The 25,207-nt window shown below is 34.8% G+C and overlaps 1 protein-coding gene across 1 annotated transcript in view; it reads right to left on the bottom strand.

Annotated features, from left to right (window-relative positions):
• Positions 1 to 25,207, bottom strand: part of LOC149799535 (uncharacterized) — a 204,135-nt gene that overhangs the window by 1,693 nt on the left and 177,235 nt on the right. The gene's annotated exons all lie outside the window — the stretch shown is intronic.

Here is a 25,207-nt window from a genome sequence, read left to right as displayed (position 1 = left end):
ATTCGCTTCCATTGTTTCTTGAGTGAAAGCGAGTTGGATACTTAATTAACATTCAAACTGCTGGAATCTATTAAAGCACATGAGGATTGCTTTTTTTTTAATTGTTCAGAATTATTTCATTTTTCGGAATAAAGATGGGAGATCGTAGGCAAAATCGTCGTTGTTTAAATTAATACAGATATGATTTTACTTTACTGATGATAGAGCAAGCAAAAATGTTTTGCCTGGTGAGACTGCAGCAGAATAAAAGTATAATCCTCAAAACACTTAGTCATCTTTTTCTTTTTAAATCTATGAGCCCTATGTGTTTTAAGTCTAAACAAAGAAAAGCGGTACTTTTCACTTCACGTGGCGTTCTCAAGTTTGTCATTTAGCACAGGGTTAGATTTTGAAAGAAAAAAAATGTCCTGGTTTTCTTCACTGGTTATCCTGGCTATTTTAAAAAAAAGACCTTGTATATCTGACATATTGTTAAAGAACTTTTAATTCCCTTTAGTCTGGTGTAGGTTTGAGAGGTGCAATTGTGTTATAGAGTACACTGTTTGGTCTTACTTCAGATGTGTATCTACCAAATAACTACTAGCTCCGCTTCTTTATATCCACTTCTTGGACTTCGATGGTAAATTGCAAAAATAAGAGGCGATATTATTTAATTTTTTTGCTTTTTACATGTTTTGTAATTCATTCACTGCACTTTTAGATGCTGGTATTGTTTATTCTGGCAAAATTCGATTCCCTAATTTAATATCTTCTAAAGATAGAGTACGTAGCGTAATTCAGGCTGATATTTTGAGCACATAGGAGCAGTCATTTTTGTTAGCTGTGTGGTTAGATCGTGTACAGTTTCCACAAGAACAATATCCAAATAAATTTCAGCCACAGCACATAACAGTATCATTAAGGTATGTCAATATTCTCTCTATTGTGCATGTTGAAAATGCAAACAACTTCACTTTAAACCTGTCACTCTCTCTGAAATGCGGGGTATCTGAAGAGCGTTTCCTTAATAATGCATGCAAGGTACGAACTTGGTCAGATGAATGGATAGGTTTACAAAAAGAAATACATTTTGTTGTTGTTTATAAAATGGCTACTTAAAAGGAATTAATACAAATGAAGAATTTACCGAAATGTCGAACAGCACATACTCGCTTGTACTTCCTATACAGCACATACATGTTCAAGATACGTGGCGTGTTATTTATGGTTCGGGCATTCAATGTTTCGAAAAATCTGTTTCATATTGGAGATCAGATGATATCTTATACAATATGGTCGACATTCCTCACTTCTATCAAAAATAAAAATCAATACGGATACAACAAATCACAAATCCACAAGACCAAATTGGAATCTGCCCAATTTTTTCAATCGCAGAAAAACTCCTTTTCGATTTAATAGGCACAACTACTTCATGTGGAAACAGAAAACCCGAAATCCCCCCAAATTCATTTTTTTCGCTATGATAAATGGGTTCAAACGACGTTTGAGTCGATATTCATACTGGACTGTGATGAAATCACGAGTGCTAAATAAATTTAGAACATTATTTTGGCAACATAGCAGAGACAGACACAGCTTGTCTTCTTGCAACGCTCCGGTGGCCTAGTAGTTTGAGCGTCCGCCTCGGATGCGGGAGGTCACGGGTTCGAACCCCAGCCGAGTCATACCGTCGACATATAAAAACAGTTGCTTCGCTAGGCGCTCAGCAGTAAGAGGATAGTGTTAGGACTGGTCGGCCTGGTGTCAGGATAATGTGACTGGGTGGGACAATATGCTTCAGGTCTGGGCACACTGCAGACATCATAGCGATATAACAGAAAAATTGCTAAAGCTACGTTTAAAATCGAAATCACACACACACACACACACACAGAGAGAGAGAGAGAGAGAGAGAGAGAGAGAGAGAGACACGCTGTCTTCTTACCTGTATTTGAGAATTATTTAGTTAAGAAGAGATATACGGACAAATAGAAAGTATCATAAATTGTCAGAAAATGTCATTTATTTCCATAAATTTACCCCTGTTGAATGTAAAAAATTAAAATTCAGGTAGTTGTGTCACTGTGATAATCACTATGTTATATTCTGGCAGACACTGGAACTTTCAGACGAAATCGCAAAATTAGTCAAAAATGTGGTTTCCTGATACCTAAGTCAAGAACTCAGCCTCGTGAAAGTGCTCTGTCTGTCTCAAAATACATCGAAATAAGCGCCTTTTATGAAAGGCGAATGATTGCATTTTCTTAATGGCATAAAACCTAACACCCCTTCAAGGAAAACAATAATTTTTCAGTTTTTAATTTGCTTTCACGATTCTCTTGAGAATCGCTCGATTTACAAAGTGCATACAGTAGGCTACATATATCCTGTATTATACGGAGGATCACTATTGAACCAAAATCTTTCGTTATATTATCCTGTGCTACTAACAGTGGATTTCTAACGACTGGAACTTTTAAAGTTCTTGCACGTGATCTTTGAATTGAAACCTTTCGTGTCTTTCCCCTTGGTTTAAGGGTTCCACATGCATTCGATACATATGTTGAGTCCAAATGCAAACAACAGAGTCCCTAAGAATGGTCTATGTTGTTTCTTATACTGATTATTCATAAGAAACTGCGTAAACCGTGATTTGCTAGTCAGTGCATTATGCGACGGCAGGTCTGGGTCTCTTTAGTTTGTATCTGGAATCTACATATAAGCGAGTATATACGGTATCCTTAGTTTATCAAAATGCATGCATGATAGAAGTCACTAACATTCGTACCAACTGTTCATGAATAATTCTTTTATTGAGCTCAAGAATGGGTTTAAAGCATCGCGTATATAATCTTTAGGCTTAAATATTGCTTTATTGCCACTATAATACTAAAATATATATTACACATTATGTTCAGATTAATTACATCTTTTAATTTGTCGAAGGAATAGAACCTAATGGCATCCTTAATGAGATCTTGAATGTTCCATAATCAATTATGGTATTATCATCATACAAGACTGACTCGAATGGTATTTGAGATCAATGTAATCTAATCATTTTTAAGAATTTTAGACTCAGCCATTCAAAATTTCGAAAAAATATATTTTCAAAATATTCTTCCCAGATCAATGTTTTTATACGTTCTATCCCAACTTTTATATCATCTGAATTGAAATAATCTCTTCAGCAATGAACAGTCTGCATATAACCTTCGCCATGTACTGAAAGTGTCTGCCTGAGAGTGGTTAATGACCTTTTCTCTGCTTTGGTTAGTGGAACGATTATAGTCATCACCCTCCTTGACTTGTTTGTGACATTTGACACAATAGATGCATTTGGTATTCAAGATACAGCCTTACCATGGTTTAAGTCATGCTTAGTCATCAGAACACAAACTTTGTCCATAAATGGAAAACATTCCTGCCCAGTTGATCTATGTTTTGGTGTTCCATATGGCCATGGTCTCTTCCCCCCTCTCTTCGTTTCTATGCGCTCATGAAGTCATGGATGACAAGTAACAAGCTGCAGATGAATGATGATAAAACTGAAGCCATCCCGATCACCACGCAAAAACTTTATTATTCACATCCTTTACCTCAAACAATATGTATTAGCAATAAAATCATAAAATTTACACAGTCAGTAAGAAACCTAGGTGTCACTCTCGACAGCACGCTCTCATTACACCATCAAGTATTAAACTGACGAATAGACTCAACGCAATTTTCTTTCGATTGATGCCACTAGAACACTTATGTGTTCTTTAATAATTTCAAGACTGGACTATTGTAATTCACTTTTGTCTGGTTTATCTCAGTATCTATTACAGAAACTTCAGAAACACGACTGCTCTGATCACCCTTAGCGTACGAAGAAGTGAGCACACCTCCCCCTTCACTGGTTACACTTTCGACTTATAATCAATCACAAAATCTGTTCATCATACTACATGTCGTTGACTGACTCCAGTACAATATACCTTTCTGACCCCACCCACGTGTACATCCCATCTAGGAGCTTACGCTCCTCTTCCGACACTCGCATTCCCACCGCTGAAATGAAGTCATAAGGACAACGTTCTTTTGAGTACCAGGGCCCAGTTATGTGGAGCGAATTGCCATATATTGTAGAAGCAATGTCACTGTGATCTCATTCAAGAATGCTCTTAAAACACTTAATTTGACTACAATAACAGACTTAAAGACTTCCTTAATTACTGTCCACGTGTTTTGTTTTATAGTTTCATGGTGTTTGTTTTATGGTCTTGTTGTTGTTTATGTTTTCGAGTGTTACCTAAGATTGTAGAGCTCAGAGGTTCTAAAGGTGATGCGCTGTAAAAAGTCCACATTATTATTATTATTATTAGACGATTTAATTGTCTTTGCTGACACATCACACCAGTTACAAAATATGCCCAATAGGCTGCATACATATTGTCCAAAGTGGAAATTAAAAGTGAATATGAAGAAGAAACAAAACCAAGAATTATTGCATTTCGCAGAGGTCGCCATCTCAGAAGTTACGAAAAATGTCACTTTGGCCACACAGAATTAAAGATTGAAACATATAAGTATTTATTTCTTCAAAAAAATCGTAATATATGTGTCAAAAACTCTGTCTTTGCAGGCGCCGAAGGCTATGTATATTTTGTAGCAAATTCTTTAAAAATTTGTCAGATTACCCGTAACTAGATTGCATTGTCTGTTGGACGCGAAGATAGTTCCAATCCATAACTATGGGGTACATGTTTTACGATGCCAATGATACTGAAAAACTCATTTGCCATTTTGTAAATATATTCTTGCTACATCTAAGTCTACTCCAAATTCATTCGTATATAATGAATCAAGAAGAATTATTATGCAGTGTATAAGATATAAACGTATTTTGAAATATTGGTTAAGAACACTAAAAATGCCGGAAGACAGATATCCTAAAGAATGCTAAAATTTACAGTTAAGATGTTGGGAGAATTGTGATTGCTGGGTTAACAATGTTGCAAAACTTCATTTTACATTCGCTTTTGGTAATGTTTGATGTACTCAAGGGCGTAAATGGTGAAAACACATTTCTTAGATTGTTCAGCCAGAGATGTGAATATATTTTTAGGCAAAAGTTGCAGGATGAGATTAAGCCGATGGAAAGACTGCGCTTCTATAGGTCATTGGAAGTAGAACTCACTTGTCAAAGATACCAAGAATAGTTGAGAGTTGGCGATTTTGGTTGTATAATAACTATGCTTAGAGTGGGGAATTCGCCAGAGGTAACACGGGAAGATATAAAATTATTTTCTATGAGGAAAGATTGTGTCAAATTTGTAATACTTAATATCGAAAATGAATTCCATGTTATTACTGCTTGTCCTCTGTATGGAGAAGTACGAATAAAATATGTACCCTCCCTTGTAATAAAAATCCAACTTTAGAAAAATGTAGGTCTTTTATAGAAAATGATACTAGTAAAATTCAGAGGATAAATTTAGCAACATTTACTAGAAAAGCCTTGAAGATTTAGAGAAACCGTTCCCTTGTTACGCACTTAAACATCTTATTGTTTTGGATCATAATGGCTACGTGGATACGTATCATGGGCCAGAGACCTGTATTACAAATAAACACTGTTATTATTATTATTATTATTATTATTATGCCATATAAATCTTATTGGCAAATCTTTTTTAACATAAGTCCAGTTGGATATTTTTGGGAAAGTGTCAGATTTTTGGAGGAAATGTGTAATTTTTGCGTTTTGTTGAAATGTGTGATTTCGGGGGAATTTTCTTAATAGACGCTTCGACGTTAAGTCCAAACTGAATTGTGTTTTTGTGGAAATGTGTGATTTGTTTGTGGAAATATGTGAGTTTAATCGGAAAATGTGTTTTCTTAACATGTGTGATTTTTGTGGAAAAACCAGAGATTTGTGTGGATATTCGGTTTCAAATACACGTCACTCGTCATGCAACAAATGTTTTCGACATAAGTGTGTGTGTGTGTGTGTGTGTGTGTGTGTGTGTGTGCGCTTTGGATTTTTAACGCAGATTAACAATTTTAGTAATATCGTTACGATGCCTGCAGTGTGGAAGTTTATAGTGATGTCAAGCACAGGGGCATCATGCCACAGCCATGTAGCATGATGTCCCACCCAGTCACATTATCCTGACACCAGGCTGACCAGTTCTAACACTAACCTCTTAATGCTGATAGCCAAGCGAGACAGCTGCTAGTAACAGTTTTATAAGTCTTTGGTATGACTCGGCGGGAGTTCGAACCCGCGACCTCTCGTATTCGAGGTTCAACATAAATCTAATGAATTTCTTGCAAATGTGTGATTTGTTCTGGAACCGTGTGGTCTTTGTGAGAAAATGTAAGATTTTTAAATAGATTATATTTGGTTTCTAACTCGTGTCATTCATCATATATTGACAGCAAATTCATTTCAGAATAAGTCCAAACTGTGATTTTTTTTATGGAAACGTGTGATTTTTGTGCGGAAATATGGATTTGTTTCTGGAAATGTATGCTTTTTGTCGGAAAATGTTATTTGAGTGAAAATGTGAGAATTTTGTGGGAAAATATAACTTTTTTGGGGGGATGTGTATTTTTAGTATCAATGAACTTGAAAGAATTTAACATTTATTTGTGCAATGTAGAAGAAAAACAGCTGACAATGATTTGAATAATTTTGGGTTCCAGAAATAAACAACATAATTACTGAATTTATCAGTAAAATGGATGCTGGGAATTTTTTAGTTTTTTTAAATAATAAAGCTTAACTGTCCAATTCCATACTGATGATAGCTAAATGGTTTATATAAGTGACCAAAATTAAGACAATGTTGCCATAAATTTAGCAATATTATCTATCTGAGAAAAAAAATAATTGTTTAACAAGAATTTTAAGGAAGAGATACTTAAAAAAACATTGGCATAAACTCAATTTGTTTTCTTTTCACATGCAGGGCACAAAATAGGTATTGTAACGAATGATAAATACGTACTCTCTCTCTCTCTCTCTCTCTCTCTCGGGCCTGATACTTACTTGTATACAAGTATTAAATATAGTACTAATGCTGTTGGAAGTGTGAGTACTAATAAATATAAAAAATACTGTAATTACAAAATCATCGAGACAAGAAGAAGCATTAAGGCACAATTTGATGTGTAAGCGATGACGTTGAGGCTCACTAACCATGGCAATGTATCGCACAACTGGCGTAATTAAACTACAACTCTAATGAGTGGAAATACAATACAATATTTTTCACACTGAAGGTTACTCAAAAACAGAATTAATACAATCATGTAAAATCCAAAATAATATTCTAATTTCCCTTGCTGATTATATTGCGGTTTTGGGTCGTATTATTGCGGTATTCTGTCTTCGTTAAACGTAATAATAATGGTTATTTAGCACTATACTTTTAAGCTTTTAAAGCTACTGATTTCTTGTTACTTCAGAGCTTGTTTGAACTATTTAGACTGCATTGTTACTTCATTGTATATCTGAGAAATATTGTTATATGTACAAATTATCAATGTTTATATATATATATATATATATATATATATATATATATATATATATATATATATATATATATATATATATATATATATGTGTGTGTGTGTGTGTGTGTGTGTGTAATGTCATTAATAAAAAACTACTCTGTTTCTATATACGTTCATAGATTATAATTGTATATAAATACAAACGTCGTCAGCTGGTGGCTTTACATGCCGTATTTAGCGTTCAGCAAGAAATGATGATGGAAAGAGACACGATATTGATACGCTTGTGCACTTTTAGTCCATTCGCTCAAATTTTCCACTTTTAAATACTTTGCCTTCTATCTAGTGTTTTTCCCCATAGAAATGTGAATATTCTTGACAAAAATAACAGTACTGTATTGTGTGGTCTTGTTTTCGTCCTGGTCAGTGTCCTCAGATAGATGCCACATGTAGTAATAAATGCCCTATTTAGTGATTAATGGTCTAATTCATAATTAATAAAGAAAAACAAAAATATTCGGGATGATTAGATGAAGTAACAGAGTTAAAAGTCTCACCCCATAAATTACAATAATTGGATAATCTCGCCTGAGTACGATAATTCCCAATTGCATTCGTATTTCTGCTGTTAAAATCTCCAGACCACAGGGAATGGTATTTCATCCTAATCAGACTGTGCTGTCGCATATTCAAAACAAAGCGATCATATCGAAACCATAAAGGTTTACAAAGAAACTATCAGACGCAGACTAAATACTGATTTAATGCATTCATTTTAAATGGACAAAGCCTCTGGAGCGAGTGCAGCTATCTTACCCTCATGTAACGTGGACACTGATGCAACTGCACTACGCGTGTTTTTAAATCTGGAGTGTTAGAAAGAACTTAGGCCAGCAAAGTGGAGACTATGGTCGGTACTTATTGTGCTTCAAAAGGTAATATAGGTGATAAATATACTTCATTTTAGTTGTTTAACTAACCCGAAGAGGGCACTGTAAGTGGCCGAGTGGTTTAAAGCGCTCTCCGTTACGGATCACTGCCATCTCCCCTCTGCGTAGGTTCGAGTCTCGGATTCGGTCAATGTGGGTATGTGAGAAAGCTTGCCAGTAGCTTCTCGAGGGTAGGTGGTTCTTTCCAAGGTTTTCCCGGGTTCTTCCTCCACCATTAATACTGGCCGCCATGTATAGCATATAGTGTGCTGAAAATGGCGTTAAACCCGACAACAACAACAAAAAAGCACTGTAAGTTATGCATCTTTGAATTTGTGCCAGATATGAAAGAAATCTAAGCAAATATTTCCATATTACAATCTGTAACTTATAGGCATGATTTTGCGTTAAAAAAGCTTCTGTTACTAACAAGAACGCAGTTAACGTGAAAAAGTAAATCTCACCACCAACTCATGAACTGAAAATGGTAACGTAGTTCAACATTGTCGAAGGGGATAGAAATCCGAGAGACCCTTTAACTTTGTCGTGACCGTTAATGTAAGCACATATGTTACACATTTATAGGCTATTTCTTAACTTTTCATAATAACAAAACTTTAATTTTATGGAGCGATTAACATGAAAAGAAAACTGTTTAAAATCTTTTGCATTCTGTAATTCCTTTATTTTAGGTTGATTTAAGTGTTTTGGTTTATGCAAACAAACCAAAAAATGGCGTCTTTCTAAGCTGCATTACTCATATTCAACGTTGGCACGTCAATAATGGTAAACGTGAAAGAAGCAATTTAATGCCCAAGCATAAAAACGATTAGTTCAATTCTTTCTCTTTTATCACTGGAATAAATCAAAAGATTGAATGAATAGACATAGTAAGAACTTACCGAATTGTTATGCAACACATGGTTGAGACTAATCCATATATGCAGATAAATCTAGAAGTAATTTCCAGGACACAGCTTTGGGAAAGAAGTCTTCATGACGGTAATTAATCACACTTATGAAAACTTCATTTGCTGCCAAATAGTTATGTAGCATAGGTTCTGATAGAAACAACAATATTCCGTCTGATAAAGACATGCGTGAAATTTATATCTACACAAAAATGCTTCTCATGTCAAGGAAAATCATAAATTGAACACAAAAGATGACCTTTTGTCTTGCAATTCCAACTGAGGAAAAGTCTGAACAATCTGGACCGTCGTTCATAATCTTTCTGCCGGTGGCAAGAGTTACATATGCAACTAGTTGCCTGAAGTAATGAGGTAAAACTGAAGAATATTACATTCCACGATTCCGAAAGAAATTTCGTCTATAAATCTAATTTTCGTCTTCAGTAAAATAAAATACTTAGCAAGGGTGCTTAACAACACTATCTTTTATGTGGCATTTCAGTGTTATGAAGAATAATACTGTGACTTTAAAAGCTGCATACTTTCTTCCAATTACATGACAGGTACACCATGGGATGTATATTAAAACACGTATTTCACTAAGATGACCGATAAGAACATACTGTCAAAAGTATGCTCTGTTCCTTTCATTCGTTTCCAAATCTGAGTTTTCCAGATCCGATAGGAAAGATGAGCCGTATTTTACTTCCAATACAAGTTAACAATGTCAAGGATTAACAGTTGTCAATATATAGTCTTTGGAACTCCGTGACATTGACTGGAATGTCGTTTAGAAATGCACAAATTGGCAATATGTTGGAGAAATTACTTCTATCAACATTCAGTTTTATCGACGTGATTCCATTCCAATAATATTCTTCCAGTTCCTTAGTAACTTTTCCAATCCTAAAAAAACCATATATTTAATAAATTGATTTTGTTATTCAGATCACTAAACCCAGATATCAGATATGGTCATTTAACATTCCCACAATGAACGCCATTCCATGTCGCTGTCTCAGACTATGTCATTGGTTTCAGACTAGCACTTATTTATAATTGTACAAAATCAATGACGTAAAGCGCACACACGAAATGGTACGGGAAACATATTAATAAGCTGAAGGCTATGTTGAGCAAAAATTTAACCAAACATATGAACTAGGACTTCAGCCGAAAATCCCACTTTTCCTCTTTTCAAGAATATGGAACTGCCTATACATTAAATATAATACGAATCTGCCAATCCCTGTGACAATCCATAATGACATAAACGTTGTCTCAATCTGCATATGTTTCATTTCTTGAAATAAATCCACCCCACTAGATTGTAATTATCTCTGAAGAAAGAAATCTTTAATCAGAACTAATTTACCAGATCGTACTCATTAAGAATCAATCATGTCGGTAATCATCAAGCGTGTGTGACGTCTGCCTTCAATATCACCTTATTACAGAAATGCCAGATTAAAGTATCGATTTCTTCGTCCTTTTCCATCTATTTTGGCTGGGTTTTCTTTGGGGTTTGGAATAATATTTGTCAATATTGTTTTCCAGGAGAAAAATGCATGCATCGTGTCTCTAAACACGCTCGTATGGTTTTGAACCAATTCTCAGAAATTCGATCAGAGAATGTAAAAATTTTCACCTTGCGTGAAATTTTCAAGGCAAGAACTTGTAATCAAAGAAAAAATACGACTTAAGGATACTAAGTTGGTACAGTCATGCACTGTTGTTCGAATCTCTTAAAAGTTACATTTGCAAACATAACTGAATTTTATTTATCAGCGTTCTCACAAAAAACGGTGAAGTTTGAGATTTCGATTATATCAGTTCTTCTTATATTTCAGAGACATAACTACAAAGAAGTCAGTATGACAGATTGGTGAAACTACTGGAAGAAGACTGGAATATTGAGGAAAGTTTCCATGGAAAACAGCAATGATAAAGACAAGCATCCTAATGGCGATAACCCGATCTTATGTTGGACTAAGGTCAAATGCCAGATTCGCAGAATCCGCCAGTTGCCATGTCAAAACCACGTGGAATTTACACAACTCCTGAACACCTTGTGTTACTGTAAACTAGACGAATTGTGAACCATTACAAATAGAAGTGCCAGAAGTGTAATTGTGAAAATGAAAGGAGAGATACTGATGAGATAGAAACATGAGCATAAATAAATCTTATTTAAATTTTACTGGCTATAAATGATAACTTAGACACAGACGACAAATTTAAATTTGCGAAATCATAAGATCTTTTTTGTAACGAAATTATCAATAAAATGAATTTTTGAAGAATACGCATCCATCAGATAAGAGGATTGACAGTGTCTTGATCAAAAGTGCGGTGCATCATTACTCCTTAACATGTGCGCTCTCGAAGGAAATATTGTTTGATATAGTGATCACAATACAAAATGCACTGAAAAACTCAGCAACGAAATTGCCCCGAATTCCCAGAGGACAAAAGTCAAATTTGAACTGATTAAAGTGCTTTGATTGCTATATTCATATACGATGTTCAATGGCCACTGTTACTAAGGATACTGCATCTGAACAAAAACATGAAACCAACGTAAATGTGGAACTAATTGATTGATTTCGCTTTACAGCCTACTCGCGTACATCAAAGATTAAGGCAGAAAAATAATACGAAAGGCGAAAGAACTCTGTCAACATCTGTGTGTTGCGAACGATGATATTAACACATTTTCCAAGCCTTTGGGGGCAAATCAAAGCAGATCCTTTAGGATTTTCATGAAAACTAGTGAAAAAAATCAAGATCTTCAGTTTGCACATTCCTGTCTTCATCCTCTTTTTCATCATCGTAGTCGTCGTCTTCATAATTGTCATCAAGATCGTAAGATATCATACATATCCTTTTCTACATCTTTATATTTTGAACAGTTATCGGATTCTTTTAGGGCGATTGCATGACACGATGAGGTTGTAAAGTTATATCCCCGATAATACTTGCACATACTTATATGTTTACTTGCACAAACATGTTTTACTTACGTTTACATATTTACATGTTTTACTTGTACGTAACTGTTTTATTTGTACATACATACTTTGCTGTTTTACTTGCACTACTTGCCTGGTTTAATTGCACTTATTGTTGCTCTCGCACAAACCTGCTTTACTTGCACTTAAGTAACTGTTTTCATCTCTCACTAACTTACCTGTTTACTTGCACTTATTTACCTGTTTTACTTGCACATACGTGTTTTGCTTGCACTTACCTGTTTTACTTACACGTACCTGTTTTACTTGCACGTACCTGTTTTGCTTGCACTTACTTATTTTACTTGCACTTACCTGCTTTAATTGCACTTTTTGCCTGCTCTTAATTACTTGTTTACTTGCATGTGCTTATCTATTTTACTTGCACATACATACTTACCTGTTTACTTCCACATACATACGTACCTGTTTTAATTGCCTGTATTACAAGATGATCGATTAAGAAAAGATCTTCCTTATAATATGTTCTAGGTACGACTCCTTTTCTTTAAGGTCTCCATGAAATATGGTCCAAGTCGAAAACAAAATAGGTAAACAGGGTCTGTCCACTTGTTATTTGTTATCCGAAATCCCCACCTCCCCCGAAATAAATATTTCAATCGACTGTGGAAGACATGTTTGACATAAGGGATAAAAGACAATTGAATTCTGGTGATTGTTCAAGATCCAGCATAAACGTTGAAACATAACCTCTCTCAACCCATATGCAATACTACACAACGCTATCAAATAGTATTATATAAAGTATCGATGTATTACAGTTTATCAGTATGTCAGCACAATAATGGCTATATTATCCTAATTAAAAATAAAGTTTTAAAATGATTTGGGAAATACGAATGACTGAAATTAGTATCCAATTAAATGTGACATAACTGAACATAAATGAGATATAATTGAACGTACTGTATAAAGTAATGAAGTTGAATAATAAATTTCAATTACTACCATATATTTATACCACTGATTTAATATTACTACATTCTTCTATGATAAAGAAATGCGACTACCTACATGGGTTCATTTAATTTCTCTGTATCTATAAACTTAATCGTAAATGCGTTTACCATTAATGTTCTTTTCTTCCCAGCAGAAAAAAAGTAATACAAATTCACATCACGTATGCAGAATCACGCTCGAAATTATAATTTTTCATTTACGAATCGTTTGCTCCCGATTGTGCAATAGGATTTTCCACGAACGGATGCTACAGATACAAATACAGTAGTGGCCTTACAGTTCCAGTCATGGGTGTCCTACATTCATTTATGCTTTCATATATTATGGGACTGTTTAACTGAATGTGATGACCTTAGATATAACTGTTTGATTAATCCTTCATTGTTTGTGATGTAAATAACGCTGTATTGTGAATGACAACTGCATTTAATATTCGATTGAGGTTCGTATCTTCATTTTATTATCAAAGAGTCAAGTCAAATAAAACGGACATTTGACCATAATATGATGGCTATTTCTATCAAATAGAAAGCAGAAATGAGATTGGATTATTTAGCGTTTGCCGACTTTGAAACCATTTAACGTGTGAGAATGCGAGAATAGAACCATATTTTTTATTACTGTTCTCAATCAAAGATGGCACAGCAAGTTGAAATGCGCAAAAGTGGTGAATAAAAAACACCATGGCATGGGAATAAATTCAAAACATACGACGTTTCCATACAAAAGCTATAAATATGTTCTTGGATACAATCATGACCTGTTCCAGGTTTCCCTTCATCAAGAGGCAGGGAGTGCTCATTTCATAGCAACCGTTTCTACAAATATCATCGTGCTCTTTCCCATAAATATAGGTATTAGGCCATTTTCGCGAGAAAAATTCCATCCAATATGGTTTTAATAGCCCCAAATTTAAATCCTTATTCAGCGCAAAAATATATATCTGAACGGTGACAAATTGACAGTAATGACCGCGTAACTATAAGTCCTGGCTTCTGAGTTTCATTGAGCCCTATGACCCGTGTCAACTTCTGCCTTCTAAGACCACTAACTTAAATAGGGTATTGAACTGGAGTTCAGCATGGCTAATGATTCTTCCAGATTAACGACATAAATGTTCTTGTTTGTTTGCATTTCACTAGGGCAGTTGGTCTTTATTTTCTGGACATTTTCGAAGAATACCAGACGGCTTAAATTAGTGATGAAGTCTTTAAAGGAAGAATATTAAATCTGTTATTGTGAATGACACATTCTACGTCGTGTAATTGACCTATATGAGGTTGCAGAATAAGGGTGCGTGAAACTAATAGTTGATATTGTACTTTTGAAAAGAGAGATGAATCACTTGGAAGTACTACTTTTAAAGAAATATATAATTCATGATGAGACTTTTTTCCAAATAGACTGCATTTTAAAAAGCGCATATTTCCATCTGAAGTTTTCATAGAAGTCAGTTTAACAATGGCATGCTGTGGCACTCTTAAGCGCAACAACCAGGAAGCAGAAGACTTTTGTGTAAGAGGAAAAAAGAAAATCCGATTGATGAAAAAAAAACATATCATTAGCACGTAACATGACAGGCTGTAATGTCAAAAGCACCGGCAATATTACATACTCCTACACAGTCTGTAGGACTCCATTTCCTTCTCAACAAAATAATGCATTATGCATCCAGTGAACCTATGAAAGAAAATTACTTGCATACAAAGTTAAACAAAATCCTTAAAGATAAGATAAATTCTGTGTTCAAATATTTGTCAACAAAATACACATTTTAACTATTCCAGATATGTCGACAATACATTTTGAAAAAAAGCGGTTTCTTAATACAACTGCAGAAAGAAAACAATAAACATGCAAGTTTCCAAGCAACGTGGGCATTTTATCGCACCTACAGAAACACAGATGTTTAAAAATAAATGCATAGATCTGCATGATAAATACTGTAATTCCCGATGTCATTCGGACTCTTGGCTGATAACTATCAGTGGAAAAAAGTGAAAGTATAAAGAATAACGAATCTGAACTGCATCTATACCGTGAAGACAGTACATGTTTCAAACTGAAACAAAATGACCTATCCCCTTTGACATATGTCCATGAACACGTCGACATTCTGGAAAGAAATGCACAGATATTTAACTTTTTAAATGCGCATTTTCGTTCTAAGTCAGACATTTAAGATCGAAGAAAGTTTCTTTTTAAATCGAGTTTCAGAAATAATTGCTGTTCTGATCCGTTGCATATGGCTGTACATTGAACATTTACCTGTCACAATGACAAACGTGTCACCTTTGAGTAAAGAGCAAAGACCATGCTGACTTAAGATTTTGCAAAGTAGAGGAACAAATAGACAGGCCATGTTTGCTTCAGGAAATTAAAATATATGACAAACTCATAATGACAATATCCGAACAGAAAATGTAGCGCTAAGAAGGATGAGCTGAAGAAAGAAAATATAAATAGTAGTATCGATTGGCGTGTAAGAAAAGTTAACTCTAGTAAACTTTGCAAAGGACGGTATAATCTAAATAGTCCTTCAAATAGTTTTTCATTTTAATAATAGTAATTATATATATTATATAGACATGGTACTAGCAGCTGCCTCGTTTGACGCTCGGCACTAAGAGGTAAGCGCCAAACTGGGCAGCTGCTAGTACCATGTCTATAAATCTTTGGTATGGCTCGACAGGGAATCGAACACGCGACCTCCCGCATCCGAGGCAGACGCTCTAACCACTAGTTCATCGGAGGGCGCCATTGTTCAGGAGTTACTTCGGAAGTCTTACCATTTACGTATTGCATTTCGACGTTCCAGGTCCAGATTAGACAGGAAACGGCTGAGACAAGTTGTTTTTTCCTATTCGGGCATTCATTCTAGAAAACTCTCCAAAATCAATTCTCTCTCATTATCATAAGCACGTCCAGTTTAGACCCCAGTGGACTGTATTCAAATGTATTTATTATGACAATTGACTGAAATAGCATATATGAGAGAGAGAGAGAGAGAGAGAGAGAGATTGCGTAGCTTTCTAAATTGAATTTTTAAGGTAACTACTGTGACCAGACTTCTTTCACTCATATAACTGTAGCCGTGTCAATCCTAATTTGCTTTTTAAATCGTATTGTATGAATTTGTGTTGCGCTTGTCTATGGACAAATTTTACATTCTACAATGGCGCGTTAAATATATGTTACAACAATGCATTTTGATTTTTAATGGGTTATAATAGGGGTCATAGTGCGTAGGGTATGTTTGTGAACAACGATGTCAATAGACTGCGTTTTGCTAAGAAAGAGAGTGTACTAATTAGAAATAGGATAGCCAGTAGTAACAGCAATATCTTGAAAGAAGTGTTTCACTTTGCTTGTAGTAATTCATCAATAATTGATCGCTGGAACAAATTGTTGTATTAATATGTGATTTCTGTGTCATATCATGTGATATATTGCTGGTTTTATTGTCTATGGATTTAAGTCTAAAATAAAGTCATCATCGTTATTCTCTGAAAATCATTTCCATCTTGTTTATGATCATGCATGTCGGTCTATATGTTTTATACATGTTTTATTTATCTATGTATAAATGATGGATTGACTGACGGATAGATACGTGAATGTATGTATCAATGTATGCGCGTATGTACGCATATATGTTAGTAGCTGTCTACAAACGTCCATATGTATGTATGCATGCATTGCTGAATGGATACATGAATTGATTGACAGATATGCGAATGTATGTATGTATGTATGTATGTATGTATGTATGTATGTATGTATGTATGTATGTATGTGTGTGTGTGTATGTATGTATGTATGTATGTATGTATGTGTGCGTATGTGTATGTATGTATGTATGTATGTATGTATGTGTGTATGTGTGTGTATGTATGTATGTATGCATGTATGTGCGTGCGTGCGTGCGTATGTATGTATGTTGTTTATTTACGTTCTTAAGCATGTATGCATGTATTTCAATAATTCTTCGCGCTTTTAAGTGTTGCTGAGAGATAGCTGTATATGAATGCTGTCCTTTAGACTGATCTTTCTGATAATTTGTTATCTTTAGCCGCTTGATACCGTCAGTAAAATTCGTAATTTGCTTGACTGTGTCATTAACGAAGTTAATAAGCAATGGAGAACGCTGATTACGAGTGTGTTGTCAAACAAGGTTAGGAAATGAGATTTAAAACATATCTGAGGTCAAATCAATTATGTGCAGCTGGTGCAAAGGTCTTTGTAGGAATCGTATTGAGTGACGTGCTAAATAAGAATGCGATCCGGTAGCAATGCTGTTATTGTCTCTAATGTTACAGATAAGAACAATTGTAAAAAAAACCAAACAAAACAACAAATATCTACCCCAAAATTTTACCTGCAACTTGCATGGTGCAATTTAAATGTTGACCTCTGCAAAATTAAAGCGTATGTCATGTATTTTTGCCTGTCTTACGTTTAAAACAGTTCTTAAATAAGGATGATCAATAAACGTAACGTTGAGGTGTACTCCCAGATGTCGTTGGGGAATACAATTCAGGAAGAACATCATGAAAGAAATAACCACTTGTATAGTAGTTGTTCATACAACGATGCGTCAAGCCTTCATTGATATTGGTACCTATAATTTCGGCTGTAAGGTCAAATGTATGCATGCATGTATATATGTACCTATTTATGTACCTATCTGTCCGTCTGTCTATCTGAGTAACTGCTAATCAAAACTAGTTCGAGAAGGTTTACACGATGTTATTAGGTCTATATACTTCCGAATGAAGAGCCACAGATTGACATGTCTTTCTGTAATAGTCATGTCCTCTTGAGTGACGGACACAATACTTCATTTTGACAATCTGTTTATCGTGATCTCACATGCCTATCAGACAAGTTATTGGGTTCTACTTTATCTGAAGGGTATTTTGTATTTTGCAATTAGTTCCTGTCGTTTTCAGATACACGAGATTACTATGGAAATACGCAACGTGTCTAATATTAGGCCTTGTCCAAAGCCGTGAAAACACCGGGAATACGTACGTTGGTTCATAAACTTACGTTCATCTAATGAATATCTTGTATTTCTAAATTAGTCCCTGTCGCGTTTGGATAGAATACGTCAATGATCAGATTTCGAAATATGTTTAAGTGCTTCCTCAAAGGATGTATTAAACGGCAATACATATATGTCGACAGGATTGGCAAAAATCAATTGTCTAGAAACGTCCTGTTTAATTGTATTTGCGTACATTTACAACATGAATCATTCAATATTGGAGCATGTATTTCTCACTGATACAGAAATCAACGTCTGAATCGCGTATCAGGTGAATTTTCTCAATTAGTTTATTATGTTTTCTAAGATAGGCTGATGCAAGATCTAAATCACTGTCTTGTTTTGTAAGACATTTATCAAATTGCTTTCGGGACTTCTTAATAATAAAATTTAACACATTATAAATATCATCATGCAACGTTATAGTCAGCAATTGCAATAGATTACTTGCAGGGGTTTCTTCTACAAGCCAAACTGTACTGACCATACCTTGTGAATTTTTATAGGGGTTTCTTCATCAGCCAAATTTTATTTACCATACTTTGCGGATATTTAAAGGGGTCTTTTCTACAAACCAAATATCATTCCTTGTGTAATTATACAGGGGTCTATTCTACAAGCCAAATTATACAGACAATACCTTTTGGACTTCTATAAGAGTCTCTTTTACTAACCAAACTGTACTGACTACAACTTGTGGATTTTTATAGGGTTTCTTCTACAAACCAAACTGTACTGACCATACCTTGTGGATTTTTATTTAAGGTTTATATTTTCTCTTAAATTTAATTTTCAAGAATCGAAGTTGTTCAGTTCACGACGAAACATAGCTGACATCTTTATATCTAATGACTGTTACGATTCGCATTAATTGATATAGAGGACCATTCTGTCTTCAGTTCCATGTTTAAACATTGTTTTTTCTTTCACAACTTTGAACTCTTGATAATTTTAGAGAAAGATGCAGTTTTTTTTACCTACTCCATATCTGCACCGAGTTAAACAATGAATTCTATTGCGCCAATACGACGCATGAAGCCAAATTAAATACATTTATGGCATACAGAAAGTTTGAAATATTAATTAGCGTTTTATTTTGCAAATTGACCGTGCGATGGCCGAGTGGTTAGAGCATCCGCCTCGGACGCGGAAGGTCGCAGGTTCGAACCCCAGTCGAGTCATACCAAAAATTTGTTTTAAAACAAAAGTGGTAATAGCAACTGCCTGCTTGGCGCTCAGCATTAAGAGGTGAGTGCTAGTACTGGTCGGCCTGGTGTCAGGATAATGTGACTGGGTTGGACATGATGCTACATGCCTGCGGCATGATGCCACACGCAAACACTCACTTTTGCAACTAAGAAAAAAAGTGGAGCTTCGGCTTAGTCAGAGATTTAACAACTGATTCAGCTTTATCGTTTTCATCGTCTATCCGACAGATTGCAAACTTGGCACTTAAAGTGCTTGCTATGTATTTCCTGAAATCAATATACTGATCAATGCAACAAGTGTTTCGTGAGGAAAATCGAAACAGTGTAACCTGTAGTATCAGAAGACAAGGAAAAATGTTGCCAGATGCCTCGATAAAATTATGACAACCATCAAATTTAGTGGCCAAATTCTGTTTCATGTTTGTATCACGGGATGCGCTTGTATTTACCCCTTGTACATGTGAAGAATAACTGACTCGTGTACTCTGAATGGTCAAATTTAATAACCGCTGCAGCTCGTACCGTGAAGTTACTCCTCTGATTGTATAATATAAAGAAGTATGTGAAACATATCATGCGGTCTCATTTGAATACTCCCAGATTATCTAAAATAAAAAATAAACTATTTACTCCCAGATTATCTAAAATAAAAAATAAACATTTTAAGAAATAACTATCTCTCACGAAAGTCAGACCTAGGGGCAAAAATGGACACCGAAGAATATTCCGATCCTAATAATCGCAGTTATGCAGTCATCTTAAGTAAGGTTGGGACAGAAAAAAGGACAATACAATGTCTGATTCTGAGTCAAGAGAAAAAAGGTACAAGTGCGTAATCCAAACTCCCATATGGTAAAATATTATCCTTGGGTAGTACCCCAAAAGTAATTAGTCACCTTACAGTATTGAGATGAAGATTTGCATGGACAGCGTTAACAGGTGTTGTTATGCGAGCAAATTAAATGTGATAATTATAGAGCAAAAAAAGAAAAAAGAAGAAAGGAAAGAAAAAGAAAACATGAAGAAAAAGAAAAACAAGTAAAACGGTAGAGTGAGGGGTAAGAAAAGACACGCTTGCTATAAAGGATTTGATATGAACTTTTTGTCGCAGAAGAGAGTAAATCAAACTTAATCTGCAACATGTCCGAGACAGCAATTGGAAACGTGTGATAAACATTTGTTTGTAACATTAAGATCGTGTTGATGGAGACGAATGAACAGCTGTTTCCTGTTTTACTTCTGTATAACGCATGCACAAAACTTTCGCCTACAAACAGCTGGATCAACATGCAATTTTCAAAAGCTAAAAAATAGAGAAAAATATCCCGAAGCAGAGTATGAATAAAATAACTTGTGACATTTTTTTTGGCTAACACGGCGTGGATTTAAACGTATATTTTTTAGGTTAGGATTATGAAACGCCAGAGCTGTCTTAAGATGAGAATATTTATTATATGCTGTGCTTTTGTACTTATATGATGTGCAAACTTCATTATATGCTGTGCTTTTGTACTTATATGATGTGCACATGTTGCAGTTTGCACATCATATAAATATAAATGCACAGCATATAATGAAGTTTGCACATCATATAAGTACAAAAGCACAGCATATAATGAAGTTTGCACATCATATAAGTACAAAAGCACAGCATATAATGAAGTTTGTACATCATATAAGTACAAAAGCACAGCATATAATGAAGTTTGTACATCATATAAGTACAAATGCACAGCATATAATGAAGTTTGCACATCATATAAGTACAAAAGCACAGCATATAAAGAAGTTTGCACATCATATAAGTACAAAAGCACAGCATATAAAGAAGTTTGCACATCATATAAGTACAAAAGCACAGCATATAATAAATATTATCATCTTAAGACAGCTCTGGCATTCCATATAGGATTATAGTCTTCATGATCAAACCATCCTGAAGAATGTGCCAGGTTTGGTCATCCCCGCCTTGATACACATACACAACTTCAGTCAATGACACACGGGTATTACCCTTTGCCTAGCCCGGGTGACCGTGTGGTCTAAAGCGCTCGCCTTTACGGATCACTCAGATCTCACCCATGCAAGCGTGAGTTTGATTCCCGCCTTGACTACCATGAGGTCTCACTGGATAGTTTCGTATTTTGACACACACATACACACACCATATTTGTAAGGTAGTAGGCATGAGCCTAGTTATCACAATCCTAGCATTTATAAATTCACACAGAAGCTAAATCTGTAATGTGGTTTAGGTTTACTTTGAGTTAGGCTTGAAAATAGGTTGGCTTTTTGGTGACTGCCTGTCACAGTTAGACGAGCATTGGAGATCAAATGCGTAATTTGGCTGCAAATGGGTATCCGCCTTGGCTTACGTATTTACGTGTGTCTGCTACAGAGGTAAATATCTAAAAATCTAGATGGTTGAGGGTGATGAAAAGTATGCTAATTTGTTATAGTACTAGCGAACTTTATTCATGTATAAGGTACATACTGATTCTTTTAGCTGCCTTGTCACTGGACAATATTCAAAACAGCTATTTCCTGTCAAAAATGAAAGTAAAAAAGAGAGGTGTATGGTAGTTTTGGTTCAGTATAAAAGCCACCAGTTGCAAAATGAATTAACCTTAATACCTCAGTCAGAATCTTACAAACATCCTTTTAACAAAAATCATTAGTTAGTTTTTTCTTGACATATGTAACCATATTGCTATCAGAGATTGAAATGTTACTTTTTAGATTCAAGGACCCAACTTTATGACAAGCCTTTTAAACGACGGTGTTTTGGAGTAGTATGGGCGAACTGAAGCGCGTTTCTAGATAGGAACTAAGTGTAGAGTTGGATATGACATGCACAAATGTTTTTGTACGATGAAACTACCGCCCCTTAATGTACTAATTATGTTTCCCAAATTTGCGACCGTCTGATCTAATCCACTTAAAATAAAATGTTGACATATTTAAGTCCTCGCGCACTTTGTGAATGAGTTTCATTTTAATCGGTCAGTGATCCTTACTGACAAGTAAACGGCACGTCAATAAAGAATTAAAAACAGATCTCATGTTCCATGAGAAATTAGAAAGGACTTCGCACAGAGAGAGAGAGAGAGAGAGAGAGAGAGAGAATCTACAAAAAGAACGTGACGGAGAGAAACACAAGCTACAAACGAATGTCACAGGGATAAAACACAAGCTATAAAAGAACCTAACACGAAGATAAACAAAACAAACAAATTAACGTCAGGTGGTATGATTGGCGCTATCCATGTTCTTACGTGGATTTAAACCATGAGGTTAATCTCTTATAAAGAACACTGGAAAATCACCCTTTTCAGCATCATAACGTTTAAATGTATCATAGCACCCTTATGTGATCTTGCACGCTGAATACGGTGCTGTTTTCAGTCACAAAAAATATCGTAACATTAATTTTAGAAGTAGCATACCTTTTCAATTAAATAAGACCTTAAACTATTTCTGCTGCAAAAAAGAAGAATTTCATCTGGCATTGAATAAGTTCTAAATGCTCTACAGGAAATAGAAAGCAATTGCCTTCTATACTAGCTTATAAGTTTAGTCAAACTGCAAACAACATAGACTCTTTTATGCAGTCGCATAACGGGCCTGCAGATCATGGTCTATGTTGTTTGTTCTACTATAACTTCCTAACAAAATGCACAAATCCAGATATACCGCTGCATTATGCGACAGCATATCTGGGTTTGTCCAGTTGGACTCGACTTATAAGCGGGTATATACGGTAATCAAAACACAATTAGATTTGAAATATTCGATTTCTCAAACCCAGAAAAATGTGTCCATTCAAAGACTATGTCCTATTTTTAGAACACTACTGCATCATGAATAAAGATAGTGTAACAAACGAGAGTAATATTTAAATATTGTGATATCTTTAAAAGTTTAAAAAAAGGACATTAAAATAATGTCTATGCGAAATGTGATGGAGGATATTTAAAAAGAAATACAACTACACGAGATTCGAAACGAAAAATAACTTCACATATGTGATTTAAGATGTATGAATTACAAGTGTTGATGCAACTTAAAATTGTCTGCAACAAAACATATATTCCAAGGCAAATCAGACCTTGTGATAAACATACGGGTGTGCAAATTACTCTCTCTCTCTCTCTCTCTCTCTCTCTCTCTCTCTCTCTCTCTCTCTCTCTATATATATATATATATATATATATATATATATATATATATATATATATATATATATATATATATATATATATATATATATGATCACGAATTTCACGTATTTAATCAATGGACAAAAGTGTTTTGGGTTTTTTAACCAAACTACGAAAATTGCAAAAATAAATACTTTTTCAATGATATTTTTTTGCGATAATAAGGACAGGAATGCGGAACAGAGTTTAATGGAAATCGGATTCTTGCGCTTGAAAGAAATTATTTTTCTCAAAGATACCAGTGGCAGTGTTCGATCACTGAATAAGATATATATCTACGTTTTATATATATATATATATAGAACTTAAACCTTACATCTCACTCCAATATGGACAAGTGTATGCAAATACAACCTAAACTTCACATTTCACTCCAATACGGATACGTGTACAGAATTACAACCCAGAATTTACATCTCATTTCAGTACATTCCAATGAGGGCAAGAATATATAAATAGAGTCTAAACTTTACATCTTGTCCCAATACCGACAAGTATATATGTAAAACTAACAGAGCCTAGTAATTATATATTAATACCAGTTCAAAATAACAAGTACATTTTTTTTTATTACAGTATAAACATTTTCATTTAAATTCATTGTAGTCAAACTCAGTTTCAGGAAGTTTTACTGCGTTATATAAAATGAATATTTCCAGGCAAATATGTTAAAAATGTTAATATATCTTGCCGAAAACGTAAAACATTAAAATTTTATCACATTTAAGCCAGAAAAGTCTTTGTGAATGGTCACTTCTACCTTTCTCTCCCCCCCCCCCCCCCCCGTTTCAGTGTTATAATTTGAAAAGCTAGCATTTATGACTCAGTGGGATTGACCAGAGCATTGCAACGCTGGCCCGAGGAAGTAAACATTTGCGCCACCAACCATAACCGCTTGATAGGAACCCATGTCAAATTATCATTTTTCAAAGAGAAACTGATCTATACATAAGTTCACGGATTCTATGCTGCCTAAAATCTGACGAAAAAAAGCGATTGTCTTGGGATAATATAGGAACCGCTGGTTACGATTGGGCAGAGTAAATTAAGGAGTACACATTGAAAGTAATTTAAAGTGACGAACTTGGTCGAAATTCTTTAGTCCTAAATATCATGAGAGAGGAAAAGTATAACACAGAGGAAGCCTAAAAAGAATAATGATTTCCTCGTTAAACAAGAAAAGGGAACCAGGTGGCTGTCTTGTAAGAAAAGACATGGTTTAGTGCTGGGACGCACCATTTCTGAAAGAGAACAGCATTAAGGTACATCATTTTAGTTTTCCACGTAATTTTCTATTTTTGATTGTTTTATTTATTCAAATGTGTTTGATATGACTAGGATCCATACTATATTTCGTTTATTCAATTTCACGGAAATCTGTTTATATTAGAATTGTTATGCAA

This window comes from Sinohyriopsis cumingii, chromosome 5 (genome assembly GCF_028554795.1).
Source record: "Sinohyriopsis cumingii isolate HCF-2022 chromosome 5, ASM2855479v2, whole genome shotgun sequence".
Taxonomy (NCBI): domain Eukaryota; kingdom Metazoa; phylum Mollusca; class Bivalvia; order Unionida; family Unionidae; genus Sinohyriopsis; species Sinohyriopsis cumingii.
The sequence above is the reverse complement of the archived record's forward strand: the minus strand, read 5'-3'. Positions and strand labels throughout refer to the sequence as shown.